The sequence below is a fragment of the Pipistrellus hanaki genome (genome assembly GCF_964339955.1).
Source record: "Pipistrellus hanaki genome assembly, chromosome: 2".
In the NCBI taxonomy this organism is placed as follows: Eukaryota; Metazoa; Chordata; class Mammalia; order Chiroptera; family Vespertilionidae; genus Pipistrellus; species Pipistrellus hanaki.
Window position 1 is genome coordinate 195244572 of NC_140504.1, and position 22596 is coordinate 195267167.

Consider the following 22596-nt stretch of genomic DNA (forward strand, 5'->3'; position numbering starts at 1 on the left):
CCACTGAGGGGGGATCGTGCCCTTAGCCGGAATTGAACTTGGGACCCTTTAATCTGCAGGCCGATGCTCTATCCACTGAGCCAAACCGGTGAAGGCTGAACTCTTTTTAAAAATATACATTTTCATTGATTTCAGAGAGAAAGGGAGACAAGTAGAAATATAAATGATGAGAGTGAATCATTGGTTGGCTGCCTCCTGTGCACCCCCTGCTGGGGACCACGTCCACAACCCAGGCATGTGCCCTTGACCAGAATCGAACCTGAGACCCTTCGGGGCGCAGGCCTACACTGTATCCACGGAGCCAAACCAGCTAGAGCCCCACATGAACTCTTACAGGTCCTTCTACTTGTGAGGGAGCCCATACCCTGCCCAACACACCACACGTGTGCCCGTGTGCCCACACACACACACACACACACACACACACACTTCTCCACTGGCCAAGATGCATTTGAAACCCCCCCAAACTATTAAAGAGGGGAGAGCAGCTGTGGCCCTGGCAGGGCCGGCTGGCTGTCGGGCCCATGGCCTCTGGGAGGACGTGTGTGTGTGTGTGTGTGTGTGTGTGTGTGCGCGCGCGGGCCGTGCCCAGCGCCCGGTGAGAATGTGGAGCTCTCAGTCCGCCGCATTGTGCGGGCTCCTCTCCCGGTGAAAAGGCCAGGGAGTCAGTGAGTCCCGAGCGGATTGGAGCTGACAGTGGATGAGAACTTGGCAGAGGGTGGACCACGAGCTTCCCCCCTGCCCCCCTCCCCCCCCCGCCCCCACCTAACACACACACACACACACACACACACACACACACACATGCCCGCCCATCCCTCCCTGAACTGCCAGTGCTTGTCTGCTTTTCCGAGGGGCTCTGAAAACAGGGATGACTGCTCCCGGTGCATTTCAACATCACCCGCAGGGTTCTACCCAGCCTCCCCCGCTCCCAGGGATGGCTGCACGCCCCCTGCCCCCCACACACACCCCCTACCCCATCCCTGCCGCCGGGTGGCTCCGCCAGCCAGCGATCACGAACGAGTTAAGGGCTGAATCAACGGGAGACCCAGCTGTGCGCGCTCCTCTGGTCCCTGGACGAGGCGATGTGCTGCGCTCAGCACGGCTGGAGCCTGTCTGCCCCCCGGCCCCCGCCCGCCCCGCGGGCTGCACCGGCTCCCAGGGACCTGCTGCTGGCAGCGGGGCGGGGTGTGTGTGTGTGTGTGGGGGGGGGTGCTAGTGGCCCGGGCTGGGGGACCTGGCCGGTGCCCTCCCCGTGGCCAGCCTCCTGGAGAGGCCTCGCTGAGCGGGAAAAGAGAGGGCGCGCCCTTTCAGAGCTGCCTTGTCCCTGGTGTGCAAAGCAGGCGAGCCCTGTGAGGGCTTTCGTAGGCCCAGGCCTTCCCCTCCTCCCGGTATCTGCTGGGCCCAGGCCCCTGCCAGTGGTTCCCTGGCCCCAGGCCCCCCATCTCCCCCATAAACATCATCAAGAGAGCCAGGGAGGTGCCGAAACCGGTTTGGCTCAGTGGATGGAGCGTCGGCCTGCAGACTGAAGGGTCCCGGGTTCAATTCCAGTCAAGGGCATGTACCTTCGTTGCGGGCGCATCCCCAGGAGGCAGCTGATCAATAATTCTCTCTCGTTGATGTTTCTAACTCTCTCTCTCTCTCTCTCTTCCTCTCTGTAAAAAACATACACACACACACACACACACACACACACACATAAAGAGAGATCCAGGGAGGGAATGCTGGTGCCCCCGTCACCCCCTATTTATACACGGGCATCCCTTCAGCCTGATGTCCTCCCTCGGCGTCTCTGGGCGTCCTCTCTGCAGGAGCGCAGCCTGCTCTCTGGGGCTCCTGTGTCACGTGCTGGGGGTGCTGTCAGGGGCGCCTCTGGAAGAGGCCTGGTGGAGAGCAGTGGCTCTAGGGTCTACGCTGGGAGGGGGCCCTGGGCAGAGGCCCCCGGAGAAGTGGTTCAGGGCACAGGTTCAAGTCCATTTCCACTGGTTGGTGCTGTGACCTGGGCACCGCCCCATGGCCAGGAGCCTCCGTGTCCTCACCTGGGAAAGGGGCTGACCACGGAGCCTGTGGTGTGGGGCTCCTGTGAGGACGGGCCCACGGGAGCGAGGAGTAGCTGTGGCTGCTCCTCTCGCTGTCACTACTCCTTCCTCCCCGTCTGCCGCGGGGAAGGCAGGAAGGGGGGGGCTCAGGCCCGTCCCTGTGTCCACCAGGATCCCGCCAGCAGAACCGCTGAGCCAACAAAGCAAACACGCCGGCCGGAGCCGGCCGGAGGGAGCGGGGAGCAGCGTGCGTGCCCAGGGCTGGGCTGGGATCCCCGAGGGGGCGGCCCGGCCGGCCCGCCCGGCCCAGGGTGGAGTCGCTCCCAGGCGCTGGCGCCATCTTGGTTTTCCTTGGCTTCTCCTCCGCCGGCGGGAGTGGCCCTTGCCCTCCCCGGGAGCAGGTGGCCTTTGCAGCCTGGCACCTGTTCCGAGGGCGGCTGCCAGGAAGGTGCCGGCCCGGGACCGGCCCTCGCGTCCTCCCCGTCCTCGCGTGAGGCCCGCCGGCGCCCGGAGGGGCCCGTGCTGGTGCAGGAGGCCTCGGGGGGCTGGTCCCTCCCCCAGAGCCCCCTCCTCACCCTCCAGGTGAGTCAGCGGAGAGCCAGGCCGTCCCCAGCTCGGTGTGCTGGGGCCTTGTTGGGGGGGAAGGGGGGCAGGAGGACAGGGAAGAAAACGTGGGTGTAACAGCAGAGGGTACAGGTGAAGCGGCTACGTTTGTCCCCCCACGGGGGGGGGGGGGGGGCAGCAAGCCGGCCGCTTGGACGGAACGTTCGTTTGTTGAGAGAGGGAGGAAGTGGACATTCGCCCGGCTCCCTGGCGGTGTCGGTGCTGTGACTCCCTGTGGGGCTGGGAGACACAGGCGGGGCGGGTTCGGTTCCCCCTGCCCCGCCGGGGAAGGGGCTCAGAGGGGCTGAGACGCGTCCCGGGGTTCCCCCAGCTGGCGGAAGGGGACGGGGCGGGAGGCAGGTTGGTGGGACTCTGAAACGCAGGCCCAGGTTCCAAACTGGTTTTGAAGATAAATAAACGGAAAAAAAACATTACCCATGATTTAACTAAGGGGACAGCACCTGATCCAGTGTTTAACGTACGTCCTCCTGGCGCCTCCTCCCTTCGGGGACCGTGCGCGTGTATTCATTAGATTTGTGCATTTCACATGATTGTGGCCGTCACAGGATGAGGGTTCGGCGGAGGCCCAGGCCCCAGGGCCACCGGGGAGTGATCGATTCTCGGCAAAATGGAAACCTGGCTCTGGCCCGGAGCCATGCCTTCGGTAATGAGGCTCCCGGATTTGCCCGGGAGAAAGCAAATGGGGCGAACGGGGAGGCGAGAGGGACCCCGCGGCCCCCCCTGGGCCGGGCGGGCTCCGTTAAGTGGCAGAATGTTCCTTTTAACTCGCTTCCTCCCGCTCCTGGACGAATGGGAGTACCGGTGCCGTTTTCCCAGGTGACCTCCTCTCCTTGGGGTAATGGGAAAATGAAAGTCTCTGCTAAGTGCTCTGCCACAGTCAGACATCCACCGGGAGGGCCCGCTGCGGCCCGGGCTTCGGGAGGAGGAAGTGCGGCCGGGGGTGAAGGTCAGCGCGGGGGTGAAGGCCATGGCCGGCCCGGCGGCTCTCGGGGCACCGGGGCGGGCGTGCATGGCCCGCTGCGAGGTCGCAGGCCTGGGCGGGGCCTCTGCCTGCCCCCCAGGGCCAAGGGGGTCTGGCTCAGGCAGGCCAAGGCCCCCCCCACCACCACCACCTTGGCTGGGATCCTGCGGCTAATGATTGAGTTGGCGGCGAGGTCTCCCCAGACCCCCTTCTCCCTCTCTTGCTCGACGCATCAGCCCGAGAATAGGACAGCCCGGGTCACCTCTGCGAGTAATAAACCCGGAGGTGATTTCGAAACGTGGGACAATGTTTATTATGTGAGTGGGCAGGGCGGGGGGGACACCCACCGAGGGCCAAGGGTTGTGAACGTCTCGATAGAAACGATATAAAAATCGCGGACAAAGCTGGAGAGGCAATCCTCCAAAACGGAAATTACAGCGTTCGTCTGCCCGTCCTGCGGTGATTTGTTCTTTTTTAATTTCCCAACATTTTCTCTAAATTCTCCCTGATGATTAAAAACCAGCGAAGCCAAGGTGTGGGCCGGGCAGGGAGCCCTGGGCAGGGGAGGGGAGGGGAGGGGGCGGGCCCCGCAGGTGGGCGGGCGGCGGGCAGGACGCCGGGATGCTGGCACCCAGGCCCCCGGGTGCTGAGCTCACCGGCGGTGCCAGCCGCAGAAACCTAGGAGATCTCCGGGAGCCGAGGCGTATCGGTGACTCAGACCTCCGCGCAGTGCTGTTCAACAATAGCTTTTGTCCTTTGCCCAAAACCCTAGGCCAGCGCGTTAAAAAAAAAAAAAAAAAAAGTATAAAATTAAGAGATAGTTTGTACTTTCCTTACCAGCCTGCGCCAGCTTCGGGCGCTTTATTTATCCAAGGCGGGGAGGCCCGGAGGGGGGTGGGGCGGGGGGCGGGCAGAGGCAAAGGAAAACAGGGCAGAACTCGGACCAGGCCCAAGAGGCGTCTGAACCTCCACAACAAACTTGCTTTTGTCTCCGCCGCGGGGGGAACGTTCCGCGGGAGGAAAGCACGCAGTTCCCAGGCCGAGCGCCGCGCCTTCTGCGGGAGGCCGGCTGCTCCTGGCCGCGGGTTTTGCCTTCTGGCTGTTGGAGGTGAAAGCTGCTCCGTGGTGTTTGCTCCGGGCCAGACTGCGACAGGGCGGGAAGGGCTGGCCCCGGGACAGCCCGGCGGGGCTCCGGCGAGCACGGGTGTTCGCGGGGCTGTTCTGGCCGGCAGTGCCCACCTGCCCGAGCGGCTGCCCTCCCCCCGGTGGGTTAAGGACGATTCCTGCCTCCGGAGCCCAGAGGCGGCTCTCCTGGGACTCCCAGTTCCTGGTGGCCGGGGGCGAGGACGGCTTGCCTGGTCCTCGTTTGGGCCAGAACATTCTCCCTCGTGGCTGCTGGACGACGTGCTCGGAACGAGATTCAGGAGCAGAGACCTTGGGAGGGAATGGGGGTGTGTGCGATGGTGTGCATGGGAGAGTGTGGGAGGGATTGTGTGCGGGTGTGTGTGAGGCCGTGCGAAGGAGGGCGTGTGGCTGTGGGTGATCGCCGGGGCACAGGGGCCACAGGATGAGGGGTGCAACTGCTCACAGAGTCAGCATGAATTCTGCTCTCCTTCGCTTCCCAGCGACAAAGGGACTGTCCTGGAAGACCAGCTGCTTTGTGGCTATGGTCAGGGGGGTGACCTGCGCTCTGGTGTTAGGGTCTGTCTCTCACAGGAAGGAGCACCCAAGTGGTTGTATGTGAGACTGAGTGGTTGTGTGTGACTGAGATTGTGTGAATGATGGTGTGACTGTGAGATTGTGAATGAGAGTGTGTCTGGCTGTGAGTGATTGGGTGTATAACATGGAGTGGTTGTGTGTGGTTGTATGTGAGGTTGAGGGGTTGTGTGACTGTGAGACTGTGTGAACGATTGTGAATGGTTGTATGTGACTGTGAGCGACTGTGTGTCTATCACGGAGTGATTGTAGATGAGAGTATGGGTGAGATTGTGCGGACGGTGGTGTGACTGTGTGAGACTGAGAACGATTGTGTGTGACTCTGTGAGCAGTTGCATGTGTGAGACTGGGCGGCTGATTGTGTGTGTGGTTGTGTGTGGTTGTGTGTGCACAGGTCTCCCCTTTAGTCTCCGTCACCCTTTTTCCTGCTTGTACTAGCCAGGCTGAGTAAAAGCCAGGGGACTTACATCATTTTGTCCTGCCCCCCCCCCCCCCCCCCGACCCCTCTCTCAAACCAGCTCTCCCCGTGAACCCTGAGGCAGCCTGGACCCTGGGCTGGTCCAGGATTCTTTCTTCAAAATTAGTGGGGAGGATTTTGAAGGAATAATGCAGGGTCTCGGCAGAGGTTTGTCCAGTGAGAGACAGGAGGCTTGTGAGTAGAGAGAAAACGAAGTCAGGGAGGACCGGGGTGGCCTGGCCTCGCCCTCAGACGCCCACATCCGTGCCTGGATGAGAACCCCTCATCCTGTGGCCCCTGTGCCCCGGCGAGGCCTCCCCGAGCCCGTGGGCTCTCATGGCCTTCCTGACCTGTCATCGCCGTGACCTTTCACCCCTGAGCCTGTCTTACCTGTGGCGAAATGGGCCCAGAGAGGCGAGGCCACTTGCCCAAGAACACACAGCCAGTCGGCGGCAGATTTGGAACCAGGACAGAGTCTGTGGGCCACTTGCAGACAGAGCCGTCTCCCCCGATGGCCCAGGGCTGGGATGACCAGCCCCGGACGGGGAATTCTGCTCTCCTTCGCTTCCCAGCGACAAAGGGACTGTCCTGGAAGACCAGCTGCTTTGTGGCTATGGTCAGGGGGATGACCTGCGCTCTGGTGTTAGGGTCTGTCTCTCACAGGAAGGAGCACCCATCTCTGTCCCCCACAAGCAGCCCCCCTCCCCAGGACCTCCGCTTTGCCGCCTGTGGAGCCAGAGGCTGGCCCCGGGGTTCCCGGTCCCTCCCCACTTCAGGACGGCTGCGCTTCCTGCCATAATCCAGAGTCCCCATCTGTGCCATGCAGCAGGCCCTCTCCCACAACCCGCCAAACCAGAGATGCCAGTTTCCCCAGGGCCCGTGCGCTCCCTGCCAGGGAGAGAGCCTCACAGGCTGGCGGAGCAGGGCCCCGGCCCAGGCCCCCGCACCTGCGTGGTGACCCCCGTGTGTCGGAGTGTGCCTCGTGGCAGAGCCCTCCGGCTGGGGCCTGCCGGGTGCTGAGGCCGAGAGGCGAGGAAGTGACGAGAAGAGAGAGACGTGCTACCTGTGACGAGAGGCAGCGGTGGAGGCAGGGGTGGGCGCGGTGCCCGGGGTGAGTGCCATCTGGGCGGGAGGCCTGGCTCCCAGCTGTGGGGGCCCTGGGAGGGCAGAGCCCAGGCAGGCGTGATTCTGAAGCCACTGCTATGGAGATTAAGGGGATGAGAATGTAAATCTCAAGTAAAAAGGTAATTGAATGTAATAGCAAACACTGCTCGCTCTATGTTAATTTTAGCTCTTCTCCTGGATACAAGGCGCTGTATTAGTGTTTTATTACCATTTTGTTTGCACTAATAAAATAGTAAAATTTATTTCAAGGAAGTTGAAGGATGGTTTTACAATGCAAATTTGAAGAAATTGGACTTTTCATTTATGCCTCTGCTATTTTAAACCCTGACGGGTGTAAATTAGCCATGGGGACGGAGCCGACCCTACCGAGGGGGACTCGGGAGGCGGGCGCCCGGCTGAGGTTCCAGGCCGGCTCAGGGCAGAGGCCGAGAAGGCTCCGCGGAGAGGCTGGGGGCACAGGGGCGCCTGATCGGGTGGGACTGGGGGGGTGGGCTGTGGGGGTGAGTGAGGACGGGTCGGGCACCAGTGACTCTGGCTGTGGGCAGGCAGGCCTCACACCGAGCCCACGGGGAGACGCATGTGGCCGCAGAGCTCAAGGCTGTCTGTGTCTCCCCTCTGCCTTTTGGCGCCCTCCCCATCCTGACCTCCAGCCTGGATCCACTGGCTGAAGCCTCCCGGGGGACTGAGCAGCCTCTCTCCTGTGAGCTTGTTAGGAGGGGCTGTTAGGAGGGGTCGACCAGATGGACGGTCCACTGACACTCCTTTGAAAGGGGCTGTGGTTTGGGGGCGGGGAGAGCTGCCCCGAGGGAAGACCCTGAGCCCCAAAGGAGCCCAGGAAAGAGACCCCGGCCGGCCAGCAGCCCCGCAGGCCATCGCTCTGCCCTCTGACCAAGCCATCAAGAAATGTTACCTTCGAGCCGGCCCAAGTGGTCCCAGGCCTGGCAGTGCCCGTGGACAGAAAGGCTAGGGCCGTGGTCGGCAAACTCATTCGTCACCAGAGCCACATATCCACAGCACCACGACTGAGATTTCTTTTGAGGGCCGAGAACCGACCTCTGCGCCCGGGCCACAAAGTTTCCGTCGCCCTGTCCGCCCGCGCCCGCACGTGGAATGTTGTGGAAGAGCCACACTCCAGGGGCCGAAGAGCCGCCCGTGGCTCGCGAGCCGCGGTTTGCCGACCACCGGGCTAGGGGACCGACGTCTTAGCATTCCCAGCGGCTGGAATCCGAGGGAGCTGGACGACGGCGCGGGAGGGCGGAGCTGGGGCGGGAAGGGGGACTGGGGCGCGTCCTCTGGGGCTCTGGGAGGAGGATTCAGGTCGGTGCTTGCTTTATCCAAACCGGTTTGTTTATCGCCGAGAAATTATCAGCGGCCAATGGCCCAGAGCGCGCGCTGGGGGGACCTGCGCCCAGAGGCAGGGGCCGAACAAGTGTTCCAATGTCTGGCGAGGCCGGAGCGTGTACGGCCCAGGGTTGTCTGGCCGCCTGCCGGCTGCGGGGGAGCGAGGAGCCGGCAACACCAGTTCCCGGCCCAGCCCTCGGCCCTGTGGGCTCTTTCTCATGCATTGTCTCTCCTTCTCCCTCGTCTGGGAGTGACGTGTGTGTGAGTGTGAGTGTGTGTGAGTGTGTGTGTGTTTGTGTGTGTGTGTGTGTGTTTGTGTGTGTGTGTGTGTGAGTGTGTGTGTGTGTGTGTGAGTGTGTGTGAGTGTGTGTGAGTGTGAGTGTGAGTGTGTGTGTGTGTGTGAGTGTGAGTGTGTGTGAGTGTGTGTGAGTGTGTGTGTGTGTGTGTGTGAGTGTGTGTGTCTTTAATGGAAAGATCCAAGCTGCTGTTACCGGCGAGGCCAGAGTTGAGAAAACTGGAGGAGTGATTCTGGGCAAAAGAAACCGGAGCAGAAACGGTGGCAGGAGACACCCGAGGCTCCCCTTGTTGGACGGATGGATGGACGGACGGATGGATGGACGGACGGATGGATGGACGGACGGAAGGGCGGACGGTGCGAGCTCCGGGGGTAGCTCTATGCTTGCAGACTTGGCCCCGAGGCAGAGGAGGGGGCACAGGCTCCCCGCCTCTCCCGGTGGCTCCCCTGCTGTCCGTGGGGCCTGGCGGGAGCCGTCTGGGGTGGTGGGAAATACACGAGGACCGGGTGGGCCTTGGGCAGCGGGGCCGGCGCCCGTGTGGCCACTGTGGGAACAGGGCCGCTCCCCACCTGGGCCTCTTGGCCTCCTTTTGGGTCCAGGGGCTGTGGGTGGGATTTTGGGGGCGGTTGGGGGAGCTTAGGGGATGTACATAAGGCAGGGACTCTAAGCAGAGCCCGGAAACAGGCCAGGAACCTCCTGCCCCCAGCTGGGTGCCCGGGAAGCCCCGTGGCTCCGGGCCCCTGGCAGAAGGGGCCGAGAGGGAGGGCGGGAGCGGGTGGACGTGGTCAAAGCCAGGGCAGTGTTGGGAGAGGAGCACATTTCAGAGCAGCGCGTCTCTGAGCGTGTGAGGTGGTTTCGGGCCCTGCGAGTGGGGAGGTGCCCTGGGCCGGAGAGCGGCGATGGCTGGGGGCTCACACTCCGGGGGCATCTCCGTCCGAAATGGTAATCAGATCCAGGAGCAGCCGGAAGTGGGCAGAGGACCAGGCCTGGCGGTGGAGGGGGCACCAGGACCGCCTCTTGGGCCCCGCCTCTGTGCTGGGTCACGGCCAAGGTGGTCCACCCTCCACCGGCCACTCCAGGTCACCTCTGGAGAGGGGAGGCTCCTCTGAGAAGCCCCAGGGCTGCGTCCCACCCTTCCCTCCCCCGCCCCCACCCCACCTGCTTCTTTGCAATGCTCATTGTCACGCCTCAGCCAGCCTGGGAGAGAAGGATGCTCCATGTTGATTATTTGGCTTTCTTTTTGGCAGGGAGTAGAGGTGTGTGTTGGGGAGAGGGTGACCCCAAAGGACACCAGAGGATTGCTCTCCTAGGTGGCCCCCACCTGCTGCTCTGTCCTGTTTGACTTGGGGGGCCTGGGCCATAGCACCTCCTCATTTCCCTCTTCACCTGGGAGAGAAGGCGGCCAGAACGCCTATGTCCTTAGCCTGCCCGCCTCAGCTCCCCCTCATCCCGCTCAGCCTCCCGGGGTGTGATGGGGGCATCCCCACGCCTCCCGAGCCCCCCGCCCCCCTGCCCTGCACCTGTCAGCTGTTTCATTGACTGCCTGGCTTGGCTGCCGCCCAGCCTCTCCGCCCAGGCCGGCTCCGCCCGCCCCTCCCCCGCCCGCATGCCCTCCCTTCCTGTCTCTGCCCACGTCTGCCCCTGCCTGCCCGTCGCCGGCACACCTGAGGCCGCGCTGCCTAGCGGAGTGCCGGCTGGCTCAGGGTGTTTACCAGACAGCCGGATCAGGCCCTAAATCCTGTTGCTGTCTTCCCAGGGCCGCTTCCTCAGATGGGCTTCCAAGCCCCTAATCTCGGTGCCCACATCCCTGCCCGGCCCACGTTTGATGGAGCTTTCCTTTCCGATTGAAGCTGAGGCCGGCGGGATCCGTGCCGGGCTGGGGTCTGGGTTCCCACCGGTGCGCGATGACACGGCGGTCCGGCCCCTCCTCCCTGGTGCTTCCTTCCTCCCGCCTTCCTTCTGGGGGGGCCTGGGGGGGCGGGGGCCAGGAATCCACCACCAGGTGTTCCAGGGCCTTCCTGGGTGCTCCCCCCCCCCCTCGCGATGCACCTCCCCCCCCCCGCCCCCTACGCCCCCCCCCCCACACACACACGCACACACACACACACACACACACACACACACACACGCACACGCACGCACACACACCCCGCCGCCAGCGAGGCGATGAGGCCACTTGCTGGGATGTGGGGAGGAGGCCGAGATTGGTATTTTTTTTTAATTGATTTTTTTACAGAGAGGAAGGGAGAGGGGTAGAGAGTTAGAAACATCGACGAGAGAGAAACATCCATCAGCTGTCTCCTGCACACTCCCCACTGGGGATGTGCCCGCAACCCAGGTACATGCCCTTGACCGGAATCGAACCTGAGACCCCTCAGTCTGCAGGCCGACGCTCCATCCACTGAGCCACACCGGTTTCAGCCCGAGATCGGTCCCAGTGCCGGGGGCCAAGGGCGCCCAGCTGGAAGGGGGTCTGAGGTGGGAAGGAGCCGGGAGCCACAGCCCTTCCCCCATGCCCGTGCTCCCCGCTCAGAACCAGAGTGGCCCCCGTGGGGCTTGGCTGGGGCTGCCGGACACCCCGGAGAGTCCCTAACGCAAGCCTGCCCACCCGCGGGGCTGGCCACCCGCCCGCCTGAGGCTGGGCCGGCCTCTGGGGGGACAGGAGGGCGTGGGTGCTCCCCGTGGGACCCGCCCTGGAGGTGGGGAGGAGGCCGGTTTCCGGGTGTCCCTCTGAGGGCCTTGGGGCTGCCCACCCTCCAGGGACAGCAGGACTGAACCCAGAGCAGGGAACTTGTCACCCGTCCTCAGCCTTGTCTCCCAGAAATGTGGCTGAAAGAGGCACACGAGCTTACGTTCCCCCCCCCCCCCACAAAACCACCGCCACTTGGCCACCACTGGTGGCTTCGGTCTACCTCCCGGGTGGCTGGGACGGTGGGCGTGTCTTCTCCTAGTTGCCTTGTGAGCTGGACAGACCCTTCTAATGTAAGGTGACCAGATCCGTCCCGATTCTTTTTTGTTTGTTTGTTTTTAATATATTTTATTGATTTTTCACAGAGAGGAAGAGAGAGGGATAGAGAGTTAGAAACGTCGATGAGAGAGAATCATCGACCAGCTGCCTCCTGCACAATCCCCACTGGGGGATGTGCCTGCAACCAAGGTACATGCCCTTGACCGGAATCGAACCTGGGACCTTTCAGTCCGCAGACCGACGCTCTAACCATTGAGCCAAACTGGTTTCGGCCAGTCCCGATTCTTAACAGTTTTTTTCCCCCGCAGTCCCCTGGCGTTTTAAAAAAGTCCCGGATGGGGACTGTCCCGCCAAAAGCGGGATGATCTGGTCACCTTATTCTAATGTCAGCTCCCTGCTCCCTGGGCACCGGCTCCCTCTGCCTGCTTCTCCCCCGCCCCTCCTTCGGGCAGCCGTCTCTTGGCCTTCACCACTCCTCTCTCAGGGTCTCCCAACCTCCATCCCGCTCGGCTCCCCTGTCCCATCCCCCACCCTGTCCGTCGCCGGGGCCACCAGGGCTGCCCTGGGCTTCCCTGTCCCTCCTCCCCGGCCTGGGGCTCTCACGGAGCCAGGCCTCCCTGGCACCCAGCGGGGAGGGGGTCGGAAGGGCTGGGGACAGGGCAAGGGTGCCCCCCAAATTTCTCCCCGGCCCCCGGGTGTCTGGAGCCACAGAAGCCCGGCTCCCGGAGGAGTGAGTCCCGGGCACCTGGTTTTATTTGGGGTGTCTCTCCTTCCCCCCTGTATGGGGCGAGGACGGAGAGGGGAGCGGGGGAAGAGGGCACTGGGAATCTGGGAGATGGCGGTTGGGCCGGGGAGGAGGAGGAGGAGGAGGTGGAGGAGGAAGAGGTGAAATTAATTCATTAGAAAAACTTGTTTACCGGCTCTGCTCAGGCGCCTCCATTTTCAAAGTCTCCGTGTACAATAAGTCGCTAATTAAAATACGGAATTAGGCAACAGCGGTGTTTTTTTTTCCCCTTACGCTTTAATTGCGTGATTTTTTGTGATGTAATTTCTGGAAACACCCAGCGTACCTCACAGGGCTGATTGTTTGATAAACGAGAGGCACCTGAAACCGGCCCCAAAAATAAATATATAAGTCCGAGGGGAACGCGGGGAGAGGGAGATGGCGGGGAGCGGCAGACAGCCGGGGACCAGCGATCCTGGGAATAATAATAATACGAATATCTCCTAAGCAAGGACATTTCTCCTGTCTATCCCCCCCACACACACACACACCCCGAAACCAGAACAGCCTGTGCACCTCGGGGAGCTGAAACGGAAACCAGACCAAGCGGGGTGACCGCTCCCCGCCCCCGACACCCCGCTTGGTCCTGTGGCTGCACAGCAAACACAGCGGGGCCTCCTCCCCATTCTGCTGCCGGCCGGGCTCGGCGCCTGCTGGGCTGTCTCCTCCCCTCACAGACCTTTCAAGAGGAGTCTCCCTGGCCCTTGTTCCGAACCCCAAGGCCAGGGGGAGGGGGTCCGCGGACAGGGGCGGGGACCGTCTCCCCCGGAGACACCGGCTCTGCACGCCCACCGAGGGCAGGCGCCAGCCCCAGGCCTGGGCCCCGTGGGAGGGAGAGGGGAAGGGGGTCCCCGGTGAGAATGGGGCGCCCCGTGGCCGGCTGCCTTTTTACAGACGTAGTACACCTGGAGGACGATTGCAAAACTGCTGAGAAACTGGTCAGGGACTGACCCCAGGGCGGGGCGGGGCGGAAACTGGATCCCAATGCCACTGGCTGCTGCAGAGTCCCCGGCCGGCGTCCCCCGTGGGCACTGGGCCTCCTGGCACCGGGCACAGGGCAGGAGGGGCCGGAGGGCCAGGGGACCTGCAGCCACACTCCTTCTCCTCCCCAGCCGGGGCCCCGTCACCTCTGCCTCCGCTGCTCCGCTGGGGAGGGAAGACCTGCTTCCTTTTAGGGTCTTTAAAAAAACCCACATTTTCTCCCTGATTATAACTTGTGCGTATGGCTCGTTGGAAAATACAAAGAAGTGTGAAGGAAATCATTTTAAATGATGTAGGGCAGGTGTTGAAAGCATGGGTTAGGGCCGTGATCGGCAAACCGCGGCTCTCGAGCCACATGCGGCTCTTTGGCCCCTTGAGTGCGGCTCTTCCACAAAAATACCACGGCCTGGGCGAGTCTGTTTTGAAGAAGTGGTGTTAGAACACCCAAGGGGGCCAAAGAGCCGCATGTGGCTCGCGAGCCGCGGTTTGCTGACCACTGGGCTAGGGGAACCTCGGCCTGGGTTCACGCCCCGAGGGGTGTGTGTGTGTGTGACTTTGGCTAAGTTACTTACCGTTGCTGGATCTCAGTTCCCTCATCTAGCGAGGAGGGACCGTGACCTTGGAGAGGGTGAGGATGAGGGTGATGATCCGTAGGCACTGCTGAGCCCCGAGCCCTGAGCCCAGCAGGCAGCGCACACCAACGCCAGCCATTCCTGTGATCGTGGTTAATAACGACTGTTCGCTACCTGGAGGTCACAGGCTCTGAGGCGTTTATTAAGAATTTGCTTTGTATCGATCACGTTCCCTATCAAACCGGCGCCGCCCAGCAGAGTGGCCTTGAGCCGCGTGTGGCTCCTTACCCTGGAATCGACTAAAATGAAATCAAATTAAGCATCCAGTTCCACAGTCGCACCCGCCACGTCTCACGTGGTCAGCAGTGGCCACACTGGACAGCACCAGCTGTCCTACCCGGCACCATCCCAAACCACGGAGGCACTGGAGTTCCCCACATCCGCCTCCTACTTTCCAGTGTCTGCTCACGGCTGCGTGGTAGTCCTCGGTGCGGCGTATTGGCTTTGAGTCTTGGTTGCTGGGCATTTGGAGTGCCTTCTGGGCTCTGATTGGCCCACAGGTGCTGTGATACACTCCAATTGGTGCCAGGCAGCAAGGGGCGGGGCTCTGCTTTCCCCCTCTGCCCTGGAAGAACCAGAGGGGCTGCCCCCTCAGTCCTCAGGTGCATCCCCTCAGCTGGCTGGCTCGTCCACACCCTTCACCCCACAGGGCGGAGACTAGGAAGAAGGGGGAATGCTTAAGGCAGCAAAAAAGGAGCAGGAGTGACCACCCTCTGCTGAGCCCCCCCCCGTTAGGACCCCCACAAGGAGCCTGCAGGGAGTCCTTCTTGTTGGGGGGTGAAGGCCATGGTGGGGGGCTTGGCTTGGCCTGGCTCCCAACATCTGTGCAGCCGTCAGGTCCCAGGGAGGGTCTTCAGGCTTCCGGAAGGGCCCAGATGGAAGGTGGGGAGACTCCAGGGTCGGGGTGCTGGGTCCCAGGCCAGGGGGCAGGTCCAGGAAGATCTTGCAATTGTGGGTGACCACCCATCCCCTGACTGGGGTAGGTGGGTGCGTGTTGGGGCGCTGGGGTGCTGCCAGGGTGGTGTCCCCAGCCTCTCCTGTCGCCGGGCGGCCCGCGCCCTCCTGGCACCGCTGAGGGCAGAGCCCCGGGTGGGAGGCTGGGGCAGGACGGGCTGGGGACGTGATCCCCGGGGCAGTGGGCAAGACGGATAGGGAGCGCCGAGACCGGACCTGCTGATGTGGCCCTTTCTGCTCGCAGCGGATCGTAAAATATGGCTCGGATTTTCATTACGGGCTCTATCGATTATCTTCTGGGATGGATGAATTATAGAGAACATTAAATTTTTTTTACAAAAGCAAGGGAGAGAGGAAATATCTGAATGAGTTGGGGTGGTCGATGGCAGAAAGGGCTGAGCCACCAAGCCTGCGTGGCCTCCGACTCCGAGCCAGGCCAAGACCAGACGGCTCAGGGCGGCAGCCTCTCGCTGCAGCCCCCAGCCTCCCCGGGCCTGGCCTGACGGCAGGGAGGCCATTGCTCCCCTCTGCTCCCCTCGCCCCGTCCCCTGCAGGGAGCTGCCTAGGTCCCGGGAGGCAGACTGTGGGGTTAGTCACAGGTTCTGACCCAGGCGTAGGGCCTTCCCCGGGCTCCGGGCCTCCGTGGCTGGAGGTGGGCCCCACGCTCAGCTGCTTGCTCTCCAGGAGCCTCCTGATTCTGGGGAGACGCTCCCTATGTGGAGGGAAAGGTCAGAGGGCATCGATGGCCCCCTGGGGTCAGGCCTGAGACAGGAACTCCCGAGGAACGTGGCCACCTGGGCCTGGGGGCCTCCTCCGCTTCTCCAGCTGCTCGCTCCTTCCATCCGTCGTCCTGGCTCAGAGGATGTCCGAGGCCCTTGGTCAGCGGGGGAAACCGTGTCAGGGTCCCATGGCTGCGCATCTCCGGCAGGGCGGGAAGGGGGGCCTCCTGGAAGCCCCCGGCCCTTGCTTTCTCTCCCCCCCCCCCCCCCCCCCGCCAAGCAGTAGAGTGCCCAGTGTCCGCCTCCGAGGGGGTGACCTTGGGCCAGAGGGCCTCGCCGGGTGGGTCACCTCTCTCTCTGAGTCTTCGTCCCTCCGCTGTCCAGTTGAAATAACAACCTATCCCACCGGATACTTGCCACGACGGTATGCATTCGTGCCCTAGAATCCTTCGTGCTTAGTAGCCATCGTTCCTCCTCTACCGTGATCTCACACAGCCTACGACTGGCAGCGTCCGGAAACCTTTTCCTCCTCTCTCTTCGCTCAGCCTGTTTGGTGTATGACGATCGCCATTTTACAGATGGGGAAACCGAGGCACGGGGAGGTGAAGACACATTGCCCGGGGGTCCCACCGCTCGTAAATGGCAGAGCCAGGATTCCTGCCGGGCGGTCTGCGTCATGGGCCCAGGGCTCCTGTATTAACCCCCTAGGTTAGGCCGCCCCAGTGATCTGGGGGCGGGGAGGGGGGCACATGTGTGCGTACACCTGTGTGTGCGCCCCTGTGCCTGCCAAAAGCCTGGCCCTGGTGTGGGTGTCGGGCGGATCCCACGTATGACACCCCCCCTCCTCTATGTGGCTGCCTCTTGGGCGGTGACCCCCGCCTCGTCCGGGCCCTGCTCTGGGGGGGGGTGTCTCCTCACCCCCACGCCGCCCCCCTCGCCCTGGCTTCACCTAGGCCGCGGAGACGAGGTGGTGGTTTCCATGGATACCCGCCTCCCTCTGGGGACACGCCCTTTTTTGTATGACTCTGTTCCCTCGAGTTGATTGTTTTTGGCACACGGCTCTGTAAACTCATCCAACAATTAAAAGGGGGGCGGGGCGGGGCAGGAGGGAGCCGGATCGTAGCTGTGGGGTGAGTGACGCGGGGAGGGCCTCTGGGAGGAGGGTCCCCTCGCTGCCCCCCCCCCCCCCGGCCAGCAGCAGGGCGCCCGCCTCAGGCACAGAGCAGGTGGGCTCCCGGGGGACCCGCCTGGGAGGCTCTGAGAATCCCTGCCTCCCCACCTGAGCTGTGCTCCCGCCCCATCGCTCTCATCCCCCGAAAGCCAAAGGGCCTTTTCGGTGCCGACCGGTCCCTCTCCGGGGCCAGCCGGCGCCGGGAGGGGCCGGCGCGGGCCCATTTGCATGCGGGCGGCCCCCGTTTTGGCGAATGGGGTGTGTGTGTGTGTGTGTGTGTGTGTGTGTGTGTGTGTGCGCGCTCTGTTTGGGCGCCGGCCGTCCAACGCCGGCCGCGCTGGGCGTACCCGTCGGAGGCTGTGTGAGATCACAGGTGAAAAATGCAGTGAAAAACACGTTCGTGCCACAACACATCGCGTCGGATTTTTGTATTAAGATGTGGATTTTTTTATTGTTTTTTTTTTTTTCCTTTTCCATGCAGCCCTGGCGTTGGGCAATGTCGTGTTTTTGTTTTCGCTCCGGGAGGAGGTTTGTGAAATCTGCTCGTTAGGGCGCTGTCCTCTCCCCACCTCCAGCCTGCCCTTCCACCCCTTTCCCGCTCCGGGGAGACCTTTCCCCGGCCCCGCCTTCGGGGAGGATGGGGTGCACCCCAAAAACGAACATTCGCCCTGTTCTCAGTCCCTCAGTGCAGTCGGAGGTCCCGATTGGGGGGGGGGGGAGGGAATCGAGAGAAGGGGGAGGCAGGAGGAACCTCTGTCCCCCGCCCCCACCCAGGAGAGAGCCCCAACGCTGGCCCCTTTGTCTGGAGAGAAGAAATGCAAGTTGTCCCGTCCCCACTGCACCTCCTCGCCTGCGTGGCCCTCTCCTGGGTGGCTCTCTGATCCCCAGGTAGGTTTAGGGGTTCTGCTCAGCCGGGGGTTCCCTGCAGGACCCACCCCCTCGCACTCGAAGCCGAGCCAGAAGGCAGGGCCTGAGCACGGCCTTTGCCGCCCCCCAGCGTGACCTCTGGTGCTCCCGGTGGCTCTGGGACGTGGGGAGGGCAGAGCGAAGGTGCAGGAGGGGCGGTGGCACCTGGGGTGGGTGAGTGCCGTGATCCCAGGCGGGGACGGAGATGAGCTTCCCGGCGAGTGGGGACTCGGAGCCCGGGCCTGGCTGCGGCCCTTTGGGGCCCTGACCTTCGGCACGTCCCTCTGCGTCCCGGGTCCGCCCTTCCTCCCCACCCACGGGGACCAGGAGCTACCCGCATCCTGGCGCGAAGACCCGGTGCCATCCCCTGGCATGGTGCGTGGCAAACAGGAGGCGCCCAGCTAGTGCACGCACTTAGTTCCCGCACAGGCCCGCTGTCCGAGGGGGCAGCGCCCAGCCGAGGGCGCCCTCTGCTCCCGGCATGCCCCCTGGCACATCGTCCTGTCCGGCCAATTCTTGTCGGAATCGTTTGGAGGAGGATCACATGACCCGGCCGTCCCCTCGAACCCAAACGCTGCTCACCCCTGGTGCTGATGAGGGAGCGGGGAGAGACGGAGCCGCGGGCCGGGGCCTGGAGGAACGGGACGGAGCGGGAAAGCCGCCCGTGAAGGGTTTGTGGGCCGGGCGGGGTGCAGCCGCTCGGGGCCCATCTGATTCGGACACAAAACTGCGGGCCCGTGGGTGTGCTAACTGCTGGGATGCACGGCTAACGAGGCCCAGTCCCTGCCCTGAGGGGTTAGAGACCCCATGGTGAGGCCTGGCCCCTGCCCTGAGGGGTTAGAGACCCTGTGGTGAGGCCCAGTCCCTGCCCTGAGGGGTTAGAGACCCCGTGGTGAGGCCCGGTCCCTGTCCTGAGGGGTTAGAGATCCCGTGGTGAGGCCTGGTCCCTGCTCTGAGGGGTTAGGGACCCAGTGGTGAGGCCTGGTCCCTGCCCTGAGGGATTAGAGACCCCGTGGTGGGAACAGAGCTGGGAGCAGGTGGGGATTTAAATGCGACAGCGAAGGCTGCAGGAAGAGGGGAGGAGGGGGCGTGTGGGCCTGCTGGCCGTAGGCTCTGGAAGGTTCCCTTGAAGAGGCTGCAGGAAGGGGGTAGGAAGTTGATGGAGCACAGTTAACGCCTTTCACATCGCTTGTGTTTTGTTGCTGCTGTTGTTTAAATATATTTTTTATTGATTTCGGAGAAGAAGGGAGAGGGAGAGAATCACTGATCGGCTGCCTTCTGCATGCCCCCCCTGCGCCCCCCGCCCCCCCCCCCCCCCCGAGAACTGAGCCGGCAACCCGGGCACGTGTCCCGACTGAGAATCGAACCCATGACCTCCTGGTTCGTAGGTTAACACTCAGCCGGGCTCAGGTGTCTCATGGATGCCCGCCCCTCCCCACCGCCCGCTGCCCAGGACGAGGGAGAAGCTGCTGTCTCCATTCAACCGGGAGGGAGGGTGCTGGGAGAGGGACGGCTTGTCCAGGAGCCACTGTGGCTCCCGTGGCAGAACCGGGACTCAGAGCCGCGGCTCCCGATTCCCGGCCCGGCGGCCCGGCCTGTTTCTGTCGCTGAGCGTGGCTCTCACGCCTTCCCCCGGAGCTGCTGGCCGGAGGGCTCCGTGCTCTGGGCCGGCACCTCCTGGCCCAGATCCTGCCGCTGCCACAGCCCCGGGGCCTCGGCGTGGGAGGGCCCGTCCGTGGCAGGCCCTGGGGCCTGCGCCTTGGTTTGGTAAATGGGTCAGGCCACTTGGTAGGGGACTGTCCCTGAGCTTGGCCACGCCCTGGCAGGGCTGGAGGATGGCAGGAATGGGGGAGATGGAGGAGGAGGAGGCGGGGGAGGTGGCGGTGGCTGGGCCACACCCTTTGTTCAGTTGCTTTTGCTGCCCCGGGCATGCCTCTCTGCCCCTTTCCCGGCACTGGAACCCCCTTCTGAGCCAGCGTGGAGGCCCCGGGATTGCTCATGGTCATCGTTCATGGTGGCCAGACTCTGGTCTCTCTAGCTCCCAGCCGAGGTCAGGGAGCGGGCAGTGTTGCTCCTGACCTTCCTCTGGGGACTGGCTGCCTGGCCCGGGGCAGTGCTGGCCGCCTGTAGCAGACGCTGCTCTCAGGGGGGCTGAGGGTGGGGGGCGCTCTGATGGTGTTGGAGGAGAGCGCCCCAGCAGAGGAGGCTCTGGGGTGGGAGCCGGAGGTGGTCTGGGCCGCCCCTGCCTCTCCCCAGAGGTGCTGGCGGGCGGAGGGCTGCCCGGGGCTTTGGGGAACCTGGACCAGCAGGCCAGGGGCGTGTCCGAGCTCCGAAGAGCGAGTCTCCCTCCCCGCGGCCCTGAAGTTCCCATTAAAGTGTTTTTTCCTCTTTTTTAAAGAAAAAAAATATTCCCAAACTGGAAAACAAAGGAAATCCACTTCCCCCAAATCACACGAAACTCACATTAGGGGCCTGGCGGAATTCCATGGAAACCAGGAAGCCCGCCGTTAACCCTGTGTGCCGCCGGAGGGTGGGGTGGGGTGGGGTGGGAGTCGGCCGCCCGGCCCCAGCCCAGGGTCCCGGCCCAGGGTCCCGGCCATCCGCGGCTTCTCCCGGGAGCTGCCCCCGAGGCCCTGCCCGGGGCAGAGGCGGGAGAGCCGGTGCCCGCAGCTCCGGCCTTCAGCGCCAACGCCCCCGTGCCCTCCTGGCCCAGCCTCGGGAGGCGCGGAGGCCGGAGCCTGTCCTCCGGGGAGGCCCTGGGGGACCCGAGGGCGGGGCCAAGTCGGAGAACCTGCCGGGCGGCTGCCCACACCATGCCGCCCTGCGGAGTCAGGACCCAGCCCACGCTCACACTCAGGAACATGGAGGCGCCAGTCCCGGGCAGGGAGGGGGGACAGGACTGATGCCAGCCTGTAGGGGGGTGGGTGCAAGGGTGGACAGAACCCCCCCCCGCATCCCCCCACCCGTACATCACTCTCACATCCAGCCTGACAGGCTGTGCGCCGAGGTCAGGGGCGTCGGTGTCTTTGCACGCACGCGGGCTGAGTTTTCAGAAAAGGCCGAAAAATATTTACAGGTTTTCAAGTTGAAACGCAAACAGGAAAAGCCCTTTTAAAAAAGTGAGGGTAGTGGATATTCAAAACAGGGATCGCCATGGAAACACCACAATATTTGCTTAAATTGATACAAAGGTTGCCAGTAGCAGGGCATCGGCGTGTTTTTGGCCACATTTTTATATATTTTATTATTATTATTATTATTATTATTTTTTATTTTATTTTATTTTTTTTTTGGCCCAGCGCCTCTAACCAATAATCTCAGCATCCCCCTTTCTCCTCCACGGATTTTTCTCAATCCCCGTTTCTTCTCTGTGTGAAGCTCGCAGCCCCAGAGGAGAGGGGGAGAGGGGGAGAGAGGAAACCAAACTCCTCTAGTCCCGGGGAGCTAGCTGCGGGGCCACCTGTTGGTTCCATTTTTAGAGACTCCCATGGGCCTCCGGGGGTCCCGGGAGCAGCTGGGAGCTGGCTGGCCGAGGGACCGTCTGCATTGAGGGTGCGGGAGGGCGGGGAGCCCCAGGGCCGGGCCGGGAGGCGAGGGTCTGGGTCTGCCCTGGTGTCCAGCGTCGGCTTCCTCCACGGCCAGGCTGACCTTTCACCCCCGGAGCCGGGCCTGGGGCGTGATCGCTTTATGGTTATCTGGGGTGTCGCCGGACGGTCTGTCACGGTTCCTACCTGTTTGGTTTTTTTTTGTTGTTGTTAGGTGTGACCACGGTGTGGCCATCGGCTCATAATGGTGCCAAGGGTGCCCGGGCGGTGCGGTCAGGCCTGGCACTCACCGCGGCCATGCCACCTGCCGAGGGGCGGGCAGGTCCGAGAGCCTCTTCCCTTGCACAGGATGTCAGACCCTGCGCTCCGAGCTCTTCTCTCTGGAGTCGCTTTGGGTAAGGTGACCAGACGTCCCGCTCTGGGCAGGACCGTCCCGATTTGTCCCGCGTTCCGCGGCGGGTTTTAAAAAAGTCCCGATTTTTGGAAAAAATCGGGACTTTTTAAAACCCGTCGCAGAATGCGGGACAAATGGTTAAAAATCGGGACGTCTGGTCACCTTAGCTTTGGGAGTCTCCACTGTGGCCTAACCACCCGTTTCCCTTCTTGCTCTGCAGGCGAACGGACCTCGCTGACTGAAGGCAAGGCCCCCACCCCCTCCCGCGGCCTCGCTGTCCCCCCTGAGGAAGGAGGGGGTCCCCAGCTCCAGGGTGCGCGGTGGAATGGACTTCGGACCCCCGGCCCTTGGGAAGCAAAGGTAGCGGCTCCCGATCCCCACACGCCACCGGGCCACGCGGGCGGGGGCTGTGGTCGGCCAGTTTGGGGGACTCGGGGCAGGGCTGCCTGCCGAGGCCTTTCCCGGTGGGTTCTGGCCCGGATGGTGGTCGCGCAGGCACCCCAGGTGAGAGCGGGACACGGAGGGTTGGGAAAAATCCTAGGACACTTGTGCACGTCCCTCCTGGCTGGGCCGTGCCCTCACGGCCGTCTCCCCCCTCTGGATCCCGGCTCCCGCCCGGCATCCCCACGGGGTGGCACGGAATGGTGCCAGCTGCCTGCAGGCGCTGCAGGGAGGCCTGGGCTCTGGCAGACGCCCCACCTGGGGCTAAGCATCAGGTCACGTCTCTACGGCATCTCTGAGGACGGTAGGTCCAGACCAGAGATGGCTGCTCCGAGCCGAGCTCCCGGGGGGGCTGGGCAGGGCCCTCCCAGGTGGAGCCACAGGTGTCTTTAAAAAAAAAAAAAATACAAAAACCACACATTTTATTGATTTCAGAAAGGAAGGGAGAGGGAAAGAGAGAGACCTACACATCAATGATGAGAGTGAATCATGGATCGGCTGCTTCCTACCTGCCTCACACTGGGGATCGAGCCCGAAACCTG

General features: G+C 63.1%; 1 protein-coding gene across 2 annotated transcripts in view; it reads left to right on the forward strand.

Annotated features, from left to right (window-relative positions):
* The window catches only part of CASZ1 (castor zinc finger 1), a 150436-nt gene that overhangs the window by 13006 nt on the left and 114834 nt on the right, over window positions 1-22596 (forward strand). Inside the window, exon 2 of one of the 2 annotated variants that reach the window (XM_084875272.1) lies at window positions 21834-21973. The exons of the other annotated variant lie outside the window; for it this stretch is intronic. The gene's annotated coding sequence lies outside the window, so the exon portion shown is untranslated. The remainder of the gene's footprint in view (window positions 1-21833; window positions 21974-22596) is intronic. 2 annotated transcript variants of the gene reach the window in all.